Consider the following 14,843-nt stretch of genomic DNA (forward strand, 5'->3'; position numbering starts at 1 on the left):
TTCTAACAATTGGTATCAAAGCTTTGCTATTGACTTAGTTTAAAGGGGCTAGAAGCAGAAAAAGATCAAAATGCCTAAGAGAGAAGTTCCCAAGCTCAACAAAGAAAACTTTGTTGCATGGCAAAGTTTGATGAAGCTACGTCTTGTATCCATATGAGATTATGCCCAAAATTCAATTATTACTAAATATGTTGATCCAACTGGTACTCTTACTGCAGAAGATTTGAAAAACAAACAGGAACATAATCAAACAATGCTGGAGATTGCTTTAGCAATCACCTATGCCAAATTTTATGATATCAAAGGATGTGACACTACATTTAAAATGTGGAAAGCCCTATCAAACATCTATGGAGGAGACTAGAATTTCCAAAGAGAAAAAAGAGAAAGCCTTAGAGGAAAGCTTGATGATATGAAAATGGAAGAAAGTGAGAATGCTACTCAGTATGGCACTAGAATAAAGGAAGTGGTAAGTGCAATAAGATGTTTGAGTGGTCAACTGGATGAAGATACTGTTAATAGTAAGCTCTTAAGAACCTTGCTCCCTATCTATGCTATTAGAGTATCAACAATACAAGAACTAAGATGTGTACCAGGAAACAATCTAAGTTTTGAAGGTATAGTGGGTAGACTCACTGCATTTGAGTTATCTAACGTTGACAATTACAAACCTGAGAATGTTGAATCTGCTTTCAAGGCCAAGCTATCATTGAAACATGTCGAATAGGTAAAATCAAAGTGTTGGTGTTTTTTTTAAAAAGGTGCTAAAACTACTAAGCGACAAAAGGCTTAATACCTAGATATCAATACATTCACAACCTAAAGAATAGCCACTTCTCATTATCACTTGCATATGCAAAGTACTAGGACCCAACTTCAACAAAACCTCAGATGGTTTTCTACTCTTTTGGCTCTGTAAAAACCAGGGCGGGTGTACCCGGGGATGGTTCAAAAATGGAACAATTGTATGAGAATTATTCTTAGTTTCATTTTGATTCTCATTTCTAAATCCTCAAACATATACGTAACTCTTACCAAATTGGTAAACACATCCCTTGAACAGATATGGCCAAGAAATCTTCTATAGATCTGCAGATGTTTTCAACAGCAATGGCTAAATGAAGCTAAAACATTTCATGCAGGCAAGTGCTGGCCAACTTTGAATATCTCATAGGAAATAAAAGTAAAATTTGATTTTATGATGTATTTGAAAAAACCAGTCATAATATACTTCTCTCTTGGCTGAAATACTTTCGATCAGTGCCTAATCCATTGGGGTTCAGAGTCTATAGTAAATTCTTAGATCTAATTTGTTGCTTTGCAACAAATTCTTATCAACAATTCTTATCAGAATTTATCATTCAAAAATCCTTTTCAATACCTAAGCAATCTCATCACATTCATCAGAGCCCTTATTTAATCCATTGAATTAACAGCAATAACAAATGGATGTACAACCCTACTAGATTGCAATCAATTGCATAAGCTTTTACTCACACAACATCAAGGTAGCTAAGTATTTAAAAGGAGACAAAATTCAGAAAGAACTAAAATGGGGACAATTCATAATTTGTATTCATTTCCTTTGAAAATGGTATATCCTTTACAATAGACCCAGAAAGACCTTCAGAAAAGAAGCACAGTTCTTTCTATATTCATATATTCTCAGAAATTTTGACAGAAAAGTATACTACAAACTTTCTTTCCAAATGTTTTGACCAAAAAATAGGACTAAGCACAATACTTAGTAAAAACAAAATTTGGACCATTCTTTAGCCTTGGGATCTCACTTAAATAGTGTGAGATGCAACAAGCTTCAGGCTAAAGAAGGTGACAGGTGTCCTTTCAAAAGAAAGACAAAAACAAAATAACAGAAAGATTAACAACATTTCTTGGTGGGTCCCTTTCTGTTATGCTTCTGAATTGTTGAGACAAGAGCACGATTTGAACTTACAATCATTCTTCACTTTCGGAGTACATACCCATGAGGTCTGTAAGTGATGTATCATCTTCTGTTACCTGCAAACTCACTTTAACCTAGGGATTTTCCATGTCATCATTGCTGATTACAAGGGTAACTACTACTTTTGCATCTTCTTCCTCATTGTCTCCTGACATTTGTTTACTAAACTGATTTTTCCACTTATTAAAAGTATCATCATCTGGCCAATCAAAACTTAGGGTTTCTCTTTGTATCTTTATTAAAAAATTTGCATTTTCCTCTAAATCATCAAATTCTTTTCGCATAGCAATATAATATAATTTTACTTTTACCAGCTACTCGTTTGTCTTTGCCCAAAACCAATGGCTAGTCTCACTGATGATGTTTATTATTCTGTTATCGAATAATTCATCCATTTCCTTTTTCCATTTTTCTTTTTCCTTTACTGTATCAACAGATTCTAAAGCATAAGGAAATAGGGTGAATTTTTCAGCAAGATATTTTGAAAAACAGAGTATCAATCTTCTCTATAAAGAATCTCTTTCATTCTCAAAATTTTCTAACTTATTCAATAAATAAAAAATCTTTTCAACTTGATGATAAGGCATTTGGACTGCAGATATACATATAATTGTAATATCATTATTTTTCTGTCTCCATTTTTGTGCAAGAGAATCTAGTCCATCTTTTTCTTTATTCAACTCATCCATGAGGGTTACAATCCTTGTCAACTGATCATAAAAAGTTGACCATTGTATTTTATCCCTCAAATATGTCACACCCTGCTTCCATTTTTCTTCCTGCTGATTTCTAAATTCTATCTGCCACTCATGTAATTTGGTTTTTTCTGCTTCAAATTCCTCTGCAGTATAGAATTGGGGTCTTTCAGGGGTGTCAGGTATTTCAATGATAGGGGTTAATTCAACAGATGACTATGGAGGATATGCAATTCTCAATGTACTGGATTCTCCCACTTTCCTTTTTCCAAGTATCTTCTCCAATTGAGATACCCTGTTTTCCAGCTCAATTCTCCTTTTTACCTCTTGATTATAAGCATCCACCACTATTTCATATTTACTATGCATATCAATCATTTCCTTCTCTTCTCTTTCTGCAGTGGCCAAGGCAAATTTAGAATAATCCACAGTCATGTGGGCTGCCTGTACATTTGAAGTATCAGCAACTCTCCTTACAATGATACTCCCTGTTAGTCTTGAATCATCAGACTGTGATGAAGTATTCCTGGATCCTCTTCTCAGGGACCACATAACAAGGGTAGCTTGATCATTGCTGAATTCTGTACCCAAAAATTCTTCTTTATTTGGATCCTGTAGTCCTAAATTATTTGATACAGAATTAAAAATTAATGCATCAGCAATATCCCAATTGGGCAATAATAAATTATTTGCATTTTTTACCATCTGTCTGCCCTCATCAGGGGTTATATTCTGGAAATCTTGCATCATTTTGTCCTTTATTTGATTTTGAATGGAGGCCTCATCCATTTCTGGATGCTCTGTTTTCATATTCTTACACCTTTGCTCAAAAATGTGCATGTTTACCCTCCATGCAAACTGATGGAAAGCCCTAGATCTTACAAAACTATTATCAGACAAAAATTGCTGACTAGCTTGTTCCAAAATAGGGTCCAATTCCCTTCCTCTGAAATCTACTATAGTTAATTCAAAACTTGGCACAGGAGGTTCCTGGGGGTTCCCTTCATCAATTTCTACTTGTGTAACAAAAATTTCTCCTTGTGACCCCATTTGTTCAAATTGCTCATTGGTGAGCTACTCTTCCTCAATTCTTATTGGGGTTTGAGAAGGTGAGTAATCTTCATCAGGGGATTCTTCTTCCCTTATTATTTTTCTTCTTTTGGGAGAAGTTTCAAGGGGTCTTTCTTCTAGGACAGTACTGGTAGATTCAACTACTTGTTTTTCTTTGTGTACAATGAGCATCTGCTGCCAAAAAATAGTATATCCTGTCTTCTTTCGTGCCACTAGTGGACCCATTCCAATGTTGGGAGTGAAACCCAATTTTCTCATAACCTCTCTGGCTTTATCTAGAAAAGAATCAATAAAATGTTGTTTCTTCTCATTCATTACTTCCATTATCTCAGAGAAAGTACTCATGAGCTTATTTATCTTATCTGCATTGGTTGCAGCATTACTAAGAGGACTGTAATCTTTGTCAAAACAATTAATAAACTCCAAAACTTTTGAATAGACTCTCCATTTTTCTTTCTTTATTTCTTGCTCATGGAGAGAGTATTCATTTCTTATTATATCTTCAGGAAAATAGAATTCATGCTGAACTGGATGAAACTTGATTCTAAGTCTAAGAGCAGAGTTAAAGAAACCTTCTGTATCACAAAAATGAGCATGAGACACTGCCATCTTATATTGATCCAAACTTTTGTGGAGAAAGATCCACCCTTCTTTAGTTATCACAAATTGGTGGGCTATAGTGCAAGTAGGAAAAATTGATCCTGTTCCCCTTTTGTGCAAAAATGCCTCCTCCACTCCTCCCAACTGCCACAAAAATTCAGCTATCCCTACCTTTAAAGGTACCTGATAGGGTAGTACATGGGGTGTTCCTTTGAATCCATAGACCCTAATGACAGTTGAGACTGAATATGGGATAATATCTCCCCAATTATGTGAAACTTTTAGACTATGGGGTTTGTCCATAGGCCTAACAAGATGCATTAGTGCCTTATGAATTCTGGGATTATCACTCAATATGAGGCATCTTAGTTTGGAGGCAAAGTGCCTATCAAATCTAACAAAGCTAGCATTTTCTTCTTCCCAAGTCATGTCTGCACTCCATAATTGGACTGGCAGTGCCTCCCCCTCTTGTTCCTTATTTAAAACCATTTCTTTACCAAAATAAGTGGCCCATTTAAAAAGAAAAATATGCATCAATAGGGAGTACTGACCCCAAACCTTTTCCACCTTGCCCTTTGTAATCCTCACCAATCCCTGGTGAATCTCATTAGCCAAGTAAGATGCAAAATCAAAAATTATTTCCACACCAAAAGAGGAGATTTGGGTGATCATATACATGAAGCTCACCGGAATAAAATCTTCTTCGCCCTCTTTGAAGACTTTGCACAGGGTCCTATATATCTCTACTGCCCTGGCATTAAAGCATGATTTCTTGAATGGTTCTTTAGAAGACGATGTTATGGTTGGGAGGCCTCCAATCTGGCCTATCTGGGCTTTCAATGCACCTGATCTAACTACATCCCTTTTGGACATATATTCTTTTTCTAATTCTATCAAATTAATGGGCACATGATACATAGTGAGAGGTTCTAGACTAAAAACCTTCCTAATCTCCTTGAGACTGATGGTAACTAAAGCCTCACCATCCATTCTTCTCACTACCTTAGTGGTTTGGTCATTATTTTTAGCTATAGCTTGAAGCAGGTGAAAATCCATAAACACACTTGGGATAACAAGCTTTCCAAGATCAAAATTCCATATATTGGCATGAGGGGCATATAACTTCCTTTCTGCAAACCATTTTTTGAATAAACTCAAACCAGTTTGAGAAGTTTGAGCATCCTAAACCCAATTACGCTTATCATACATTCCATCAGCTATCCTTAGCCTAGGGTTCAGTGAGGTTAACCTCTTAACTTGCACTGTTTCTATGGTAGACTCAGGAAGTAACTCAAGCAAATCATCATGCACATTTCTATCCAAGTAGTTTATTGCACCTGAAAATCCCTTCTTCGGAGGCATCTTGGGCTATCTTTTTAGAACTTAAAAGCTCACAAAGATTATGGTAGTATTACTTACTTGAATTCTGTCTCTGTTTTCCTCTATATTCCTAAAATTTTCCACGAACAGAAAACTTGACAATTTTTATTAGACCTTGGCACGCTTTTCTTTCAGTAATGGCTTCTGCACAAGAATGGCTCCAAATCTTTGCTCGCGTGAAATGAAATTGATGAAATCTCTCTGTATTATACTCTATTTTTCCTCATGGATGAAGCTTTCTTGTCGAATTAATGCAGAGAGTGGCACTACAGTTTTTATTTAAAACTGCGTCGTTGATCTTCAAAGATCCTACGATCATGTGGTGCAGAGAGAAAAATTAGGAGTTGTATTTGCCATGTCAGTTATTTTACCCAATGAGAACTTGCCACGTACAAAATTCTTTCTTTGATGGCGCTTATATTTGGACCCACTGACGACTGAGAACACGTGTCAGCATGTCGCTACTTCGTTATGCATAATGAACGAGCACCTTGCCATAGCGAAGCGGCGACAATCATTGATCTGATCCGGAAATGATCGAAAGATATGCTACAGGGCTTCTTAAGAAGGAAGGCAGCAGGCCCAACTCGCTATGTCGCTATAATTATCTCCCTTGCAACTCTTCATAGTGAGGAGACGACAGCCATTGATCACTTACCAAATCAAAGGTGAGGAAAAAGCACAGGATCTCCTTATTTATATTTGCTATGTCACATGGCTTAACAAGCATGCAACTTGTCATAGCGAGGTAGCGAGCTCGGTTGATCCACTTCAAGCTGACGTTCAAGATTTTTTGTACATTCAGTCAGATAAGCATTAATGAGAATCAGATCTCTGCATAGTTGGCACATGTCAAAATTTACCATAGTCATTTATCATTCCACGTCACCAAAGATCTTGCCGATCTTTTACCATTTTATGGGGCCTCGCTAACTCGCTAACGGTGAAGCACCTAAATTTTCTGATAGCGAGGTAGCGAGCTCCGACACTTAAAAGGATTCCATGCCAAAAAATGCAAGGGTTACCCAGTAATCACTTCTGTCAATTAAAACTGATTCTGACAACGGTATTTATGACTGGTCATGCCACCTGGTGTAATTATGATACAAGCAAGATGCAATGTCATCATCTTCAAATTTTCACATGGCCTCGCTACTTCGCTAACGGTGAAGTGCATGATTTTTCTGATAGTGAGGTAGTGGAACATCCAGAAAAACCATCATTCTGGCTTTGATGTCAGATATTCTAGTGGGTCCCTATCTTTTTTTTGGACGTTAACTTGCAAAGTGTACTTGCACAATAAATCATTTAATAAGCAAATCTCCGATCGTCGTATCTTCACTTTACGGTCTCGCCTCTTAAAATACTCAACACTCGTTACCTTGCCATAATTAATAAGCATGCAACTTGTCATAGCAAGGTAATGACAATGGTAGATCTAGTCAGATCTAACGGTTGGGACAAATAGGAAGAAAGGTAACCCAGGAGAAAGGAAAAGGAATATGACAGCATATTCATCTCTTTTGAAAATTCAAAATTTCGCGCCCGACAATTTATGAATAGGGATGATATAAGGTTTACATGATGATTATTTCTTATGGAAAGATTATCCAAAACCCTATGCTTCACTTAGGAATAGAACATTTGACTTTTCTATGATTTAATAGAAAACTTCTACTACACAAAAAGTCAGACCAACAGTGGCTCTGTCTGGGGATGATAGACTACTTGAGTCTATGCAAGAATTCAGAATCTATGGGAGAGCAGACCACACATCCGATAAGGTGACAACTTCTTCAGAGAGCACAAGGAAACACACAAAAAAAAAAGACCTAGACTGTACAAGGATTTACAGAAAACAAGGCAACAGGAAACCCTAAAGCTACTGTTCATGGAAGAAAATAAGTATTTTTTCAAGAAAAATACCTCTTCAAGAACTGTCCATGAACTGGAAATTCAAGAATATTATCAAATATATCTTTGATTATGTAAGAATCTTCACCCCAAGCATTCTCAATGAGATATGGGCCTAACCAAATGGGATCAAATTTGCCATGTTTTCCTTTATCTTCAATTCTGGCATTCCACATTAAGACTAGGTCTCCATTTTCAAATTTCTTGTTTACAGTTCTTTTATCATAGAGTGTTTTGACTTGCAACTACAACTTTTGGTTCCTTAGAGATGCTTCTCTTCTGGTTTCAGTCAATCCTACCAATTCATCCATTCTTTCTTTCATTTCATTAGTAGTATCTTCATCATATGACTGGATGTAATTGTATAGTCCCATCAAGTTGTTTTGGGGCATTCTAACTTGAATTCCATACACTAAATCAAATGGAGCTACCCCAATTGCCTTCTTTACAGTTACTCTATCAGCCCATATTGCCAACTGTAACTTAGAATCCCATGTCCTTTTATTATCATCCAAGGTTCTCTTAATGATTTTCAACAAGCTTTTATTTGTGGACTCAGCTTGTCCATTCCCTTGCGGATGATATGGAGCAGATGATGATCTTGTCATTCCATATTTATCACAAAACTTGATGAACTCCTTAGACCTAAAACACATAGCATTATCTGTGACAATTCTCTGTGGACATCCAAATCTAGAAATAATATTATTCAATAGGAAATTATTTACCACTTTACTTGTTGCATTTCTGGTAGGGATAGCCTCTACCCATTTTGTAAAGTAGTCAGTAGCAACCAGAATCCAAGAATAGCCAGTGCTAGACTTGGGGAAAATTTCTCCTATGAAGTCCAGACCCCATTATTTAAAAAGTGCTTGAGTTTCAACTGGTTTCAGTGGAGTATTTCCTGAGAATTTCAGCTTTCCAGCAAACCTCTGACAAGGATCACATTTCTTAACCATAACTTGAGCATCCTTGAACAAAGAAGGCCACCAGAATCCAACCCTCATTATCTTATGCGCGCTAGTTTTGGCCATGTAATGTCCTCCACATACTCCAGCATGCATTTCTTTCAAAATCTCTTGTGCCCTTTCTTTGTCAACACATTTCAACAGAACTCCCTCAAAGTTTCTCCACCATAAATTATTTTGAACAATTACATACCTGATGGCTTGCAATTTAGTATTCCTTTTTTCATTATCAAGCAGATGGGGGGGGGGACTTCCATATGTTGCAAGTAATGTATAACATTGGTGTACCAGTCACACTGGTCCATGTCGCAGAAGTCAGCTCTGAGATCATCATTTACCAGGTTTATCTGATTAGCTTCTAGGTTAGTTTCGGCCATGAGTTTGGCTAAACCTTGACCTCTTACTAACTTAGTTATCTGCATATCAATGTTAAATTCTTGGATTCTATTGATCCATCTACATCTCCTTCCTGACACTTCCTGTTGAGAGAATATATCCTTAACTGCAGCACTAGGTACAAAAGCAATAATAGTAGCACCTACCAAATAACTTCTGAATGCTTTTATAGCCTTTACCAAAGCATATGCTTGTTTTTCATTTATTTCATACTTCAGCTCAGCATGCTATAGGGATTTGCTGAAAAAGGCAATAGGCTGCTCATATCCTTCTTGATTTTTCTGTAATAAAACTGCAGCTACAGTATGGAATGATGCAAAAGAAAAAATATGCATGGGTTTTGCATAATCTAGGATCCTCAACACTGGAGCATTCTTTAGTGCAGTTTTTATATCCTGGAATGCCTGTGAAGGTTCACCATTCCAATCTATGACAGCTCCTTTCTTGAGCATTTTTGAAATGGGTCTACTAATTTCAGTGAAATTGGTAACAAACCTCCTCAGAAAATTAACTTGGCCAAAAAAGGACTGTATACCTTTCACATTTTTAGGTTTGGGGATTTTATCAATAGCTATTACCCTTTTTGGGTCTATTTTTACCCCATCCTTAGACACTATGTGTCCTAATAACTTTCCTTCTGTGACCCCAAATGAGCATTTCTTTGGGTTTAAAGATACCCCATATTCCAAGGCTTTTATAAAAAAAATTTCCAAGTGTTTGCAGTGATCTTCAACCTTGTTAGAATATGCTGTAAGATCATCCTGGTACACAACCATAAATTTGTCAATATACTCATGAAATGCTACATCCATGGCTCTTTGGAAGGTAGCTCCTGCATTAATCAAGCCAAAAGGCATCCTCACATACACATATGTTCCCCAGGGGGTTGTGAAGGCTATTTTGAATTGTTCACTTTCTTTTACCAGAACTTGATTATATCCAGAAAAGCCATCCATCATTGACATTAATTCAGAGCCAGTCACTTGTTGTAACATGGCTTCCATATTAGGTAGGCCATAATTATCTTTTAGAGATGCAATGTTTAGATTTCTAAAATCAACACAAAGCCTAATATCTCCATTCTTTTTTCTCACAGGAACTAGATTTGAAACCCAAGTGGAATGCCTAATTGGTTTGATTATTCTGCCATCTCTCAGTTTTGTCAGTTCTTCCTGCATTTTTGGGGGCAAGGGTAGGATTGATTGGCCTCTATTTTTGCCTAAAAGGTCTTACATTTTCCTTCAACGGTATGACATGCTGGAAAAGATCCTCCCTATAAACCTTAAGGTCATCATATGACGAATCAAAAACATGCCTGTACTTTCTAAGTAGATCAATCAATGCTTTTCTAATTTCAATAGACAAACCTTGGCCAATGTAAACCCTTTTAGGAACTTCATCCGTACCCAAATTTATTTCTTCTAGCTCTTGGGGTTTGGGGTCATTTACTCCCGATTTTACTCTGTCTTGGCTATCAAAAATATTTTCCAAGACTACCAACCCCTTCGGCATCTTATTTGTTTTTAATTGTATTATTTCTTGACCAAAAATGGTTTCTTTCCCATTTATGGTTTCAATCAGTCCATTGCAGTCCATCTCCTGACCATGGTACTTGTTTTCATTTAGCAAAAAATTTGTAATATCTTTGTCATCCTCAAACACCTGCCAATTTTCAATGTTGTCAGGTATAGAAGGTCTGTTTTGGACCTCAATCTAGGAAATTCTTGCAAATGATATTTCTTTTGGTTTGATGGCTACATTTTTCAGAAGATCAGCCATCTTATTCTGGGTCCTATCTCTCCATGAGATCTCAAATGCATCAAAGAATTCTATTTGATCCCAGACTGCATTTCTATATTGTTTTAATCTCCTATTTTTTGAGGAGTAGGTTCCTTTGATCTGAGAGATGATCAGTTCAGAATCCCCTATGACACACAATTTCTTAATTTTGTGGTGTGTAGCCACTTTGAGTCCTAGCAACAATGCTTCATATTCAGCGATGTTATTAGTGCAGGAAATTTCAAGGTGAATGAATACCTGAAGGTGTTATTTTCAAGGGACACAAAGACTACACCTGCCCCTGCACCCTCTTTAGAACTAGCCTCATCAAAGAACATTGTCCATAATTTTGGTGAATTCATGCAACATTCAACCTCATTTTCAATGATAGGAGGCAAGTTTTCCACTTCCTGAATAATTAATTCAGCCCTGAAAGCATTAATCCCAGTGTCTAGGAAACAAGTGGTATCTTTGTCGATTTCTTCACCTAAGATGTGGTTAACCCTTGGTTCCCTATTTACCCTGATAGCTTTGTCCCCTATATGGAAGGTGGCATAAGTAAGGTCACATTGTAGGCTCCCCCCCATGGTAGCACTCCATTTTCTTGAAAGTAGCATCCCGTAGTGTGGAGGTATATCTACCACAAGGACAGACATGGTTAATTCTACCTCAGGAAATGCAACCAATTTTAATGGTAAGGCATTTATAGTACCTATTACTGGAACCTCTCTAGCATCCATCCCTTGGCATCTACCTTGCTTAGTATCCACCTTCAATCCTAGGGCTTCCATTACTTTGAAAGGCATTATAGTGTTGGAAGCTCTAGAGTCTATCATACAATTTTTTAAAGTTTTCCCTTTTATGATTAGACTAAGAAAAAAAGGATCAATATCTTCTATGAACGCAACTGATGAATCATCTAAAAACATCTGAGCAATCTGGGATATAATACCACTGTCCTCTATTATTAATGGGATCTATTGGGCTATAGCTTGATTATCAATAATATTGTTGTTTTCTATTCCACCCAACCATGACAAAGCCTTATTCTTATGCTCTTCAATTCTAAAAAGCTTAGACAAGGGCACTTTTACAGTAATTTGAGATAACATGGAAATCATATCAACAGGTTCAACCACAGTAGGTTTTACAATAGTACCTGGAATCAAAGTCTTTTGAGTAGTAAGCACCACTTTTTTCTTGACAACATCTGGTTCTGATTTCTCTGGTTGCACTACTATTTTTGTTGCTTCACCTATCTGAAATTGAACCTTCTTCTTTGGTTCCCATTTCTAACCCTTGTTCTCCTTGATCTTAGGCACATCTATACTGACTTTCTTGTGTTGATCATTCATCTTATGAGTGGTGTCTTTGATGAACACACTAGATGGCCTTCCTGCATCATTACTTATTGCTCTATTTCTCAAATTATAATTACTATGAACTTGTGAAATCATTTCGGCTGTAATTCTATCAATTTCCTCCTTGGAGGGGATTCTTAAATTTGTGAGACCTGTGTCAAAAAATGTATTGCATACCTTATCTGTATCATTCTCTTCATCATCTGAAAATATTTGCTGATGATGTAACTGGTAAGCAATTCTCTAGCTAGTAACATCATTCTTAGGTTCTTCTGAATCAGAATCCATCAAATCATCACATGTGTTCACCATATTGCAGCTTATATCATCATGGTTTTTCTCTTCAATTTCTTCTTCTGCTTGCACTCCTTGAGCTTGGGCGAACAACTGGGCAACAGCACAATAATCAGTAGAATGAGGTGATTGGCATATAATGCACCATGGTACATCATCATTCATATTTACAGTGTTCCTTTGCAAGGGGTCTGGAGTACCCTTATCTTTCATATTTTGGGTTTGGTTGGGAACTGGTTTACCATCTTTCCACTGAGTGGTGTAAGGGTAATTCTACATCCTAGGCTGTCTATTGAAATTGTTGTTATTTACAGGGCTTCTTTCAGCAACATTTGGCTTATTGAAACTAGTGGGATTCATCTTTTTGAGCATTTCTAAAACTTGGCCTATAGTAGGTTCTTCAGGCTTTTTTCCTATGGGAGTTTTGTCACCCTCCCTTTTATTATTATTCTTAGGATTAAAAAGCTTAGGATCATCCCTCCTTCCTAGTTTGCTAGATGCCTTTCTATTATTTTCTATATTCACTGCAACTCTATATGCATCTCTTAAAGTTTTATGATCCTTATCTCTCAGTTGATAGGCCATTTTGCTATCAAAAGCATTGAAGTAGGTTGTGAGACAGACGTCTTCATTTAACCTCATAAACTGAAAAAGTTTGTACATCCCCTTTTGAAATCTCACATTGAAATCAAATGTGGATTCATTTGGATTCTTCTTGATATTGTTTAACTCATTCAACATGAACCCTGCATTAGTATTGTCCCCATATTGCTCTTTGAAAAATTTCTCCAAATCACTCCATTAAGTAATACTATCATCAGGCAACCTCCTGAACCAATCCCTTGCATCCTCTACTAGTGAATGCACAAATAATTTCATCACCATGTCCTCATGTTCAACTTCATAATCATTCAGCATGTCAATGAAAATCCTCAAATGTTCTTCACCAGTAACAGCATTATTTCCAGAAAACTTAACCACTTTATCCCTTAAATCAAAAGATATGGGATGGGGGGCACCAGGAATACCGGCAAATGATATTTGTCTATACTTTTCCAGGTATATAGGTTTCTTCTGGAAACCAGGAACATTAGAAGTACTAGCTGTATTAGCTTGACTCAGGGGAGTAGCTTGGGACAGCTGTGGTGGGACAAATGGGACTTGAGTGCCAATATTGGAAGATGAGGTAGGAGCAGATTGGGGTACTTTCTGATTCAGGATTATGGGACCACTAACTGGTGCAGGATTCGTAGGTGGGATAGACAAGCTCGGCCATGAATTCAATGCAGAATTAGACTTTATGAATTGAATTTTCCTTCTGGTTTCTATAGCCTAAGCTTCATTCTCAACCTTCTCAAGCTCTTTTGCAAGGTCTTCCCTTTTTTTTTGAGCCTTCTCTAAATCTAGATCTAATTTAGACAGGGAGGGTTGTATAGGTTTGCTCGGTATAGCTTAAGGCTCATTTATTTGGATTCTTATAGCCTTGCCTTTCCCTTTATCTGGAACTATTCTAGTGGGCTCTACCAGATCAACTTGAATGGATTTATAAGCTTGAACTTGAGCAATAATTGGTTCTTGCCTTTGATTTAGGCGTTTCTCCTATTGTTGAACTTTAGCTCTTAGATTATCAACATCTCCAAAGACATCCTTATGGAGAGTTGTAGTATTCTCTTCTAATTTTTTATTTAGCTCTTTCAAAGCAGCCATCCTTCTTAGCAGAGTATCTCTTTCTCTTATTGCATCCAAAGTGGCTCGCTCCCTCTCCTTTTCAAGACAAATGCGTTTAGCTTCTTCCTCAGCAATCCATTTCTTCAAAAATCCTATTTCAGATTGCACTTCTTTAAACTCTACAGAGGTTGCCTCGGAATCAGCAGGGTCATCCAAATCTATAAGGTTTGGTTCCATATAAGGGGCTACTCTGGGATTAAAAGGATTATCAGATGAACTCCTAAATCCTAGCCTACAATTTGTATCTGCTATAGGCTCTGGTCTTAATGAAGCAATTCCCATAGTAGATACATCCTTGTCTTGAAAAACTCTCTCATCTGGTAATGGGGTACTGAAAATACCTCCTAAGAGTCTTGTAGTTTCGGATTCAGAGCTAAGCGAAGATGACTCTCTTCTTATTATTGGTTGATAATGGGAATTTATAGAGGAATTACCTCTAGGCTTCCAAGTGGGATTTGGATCTGTTCTTTTCTTATTTTGGTTCTTCCTACCACCTTGGGGTAGATCAGTATACATTGATACATCGGTATTGGCTCTCATGTAAGCCCTTGTGTTTTTTATCTTGTCAGCCATATTCTTCTTTTGTTACAATAAGCACTAGCTTCAAAACCTTGACTGAGTCGCCACCCTCTTTTGGGAAAATATAATAACACTTTTACTGATAGAAAGAAAACAATACACAAGTAGGAACAAA

Source organism: Cupressus sempervirens, chromosome 11 (assembly GCF_028749045.1).
Source record: "Cupressus sempervirens isolate cs-2001-9-10 chromosome 11, ASM2874904v1, whole genome shotgun sequence".
NCBI classification, from domain to species: domain Eukaryota; kingdom Viridiplantae; phylum Streptophyta; class Pinopsida; order Cupressales; family Cupressaceae; genus Cupressus; species Cupressus sempervirens.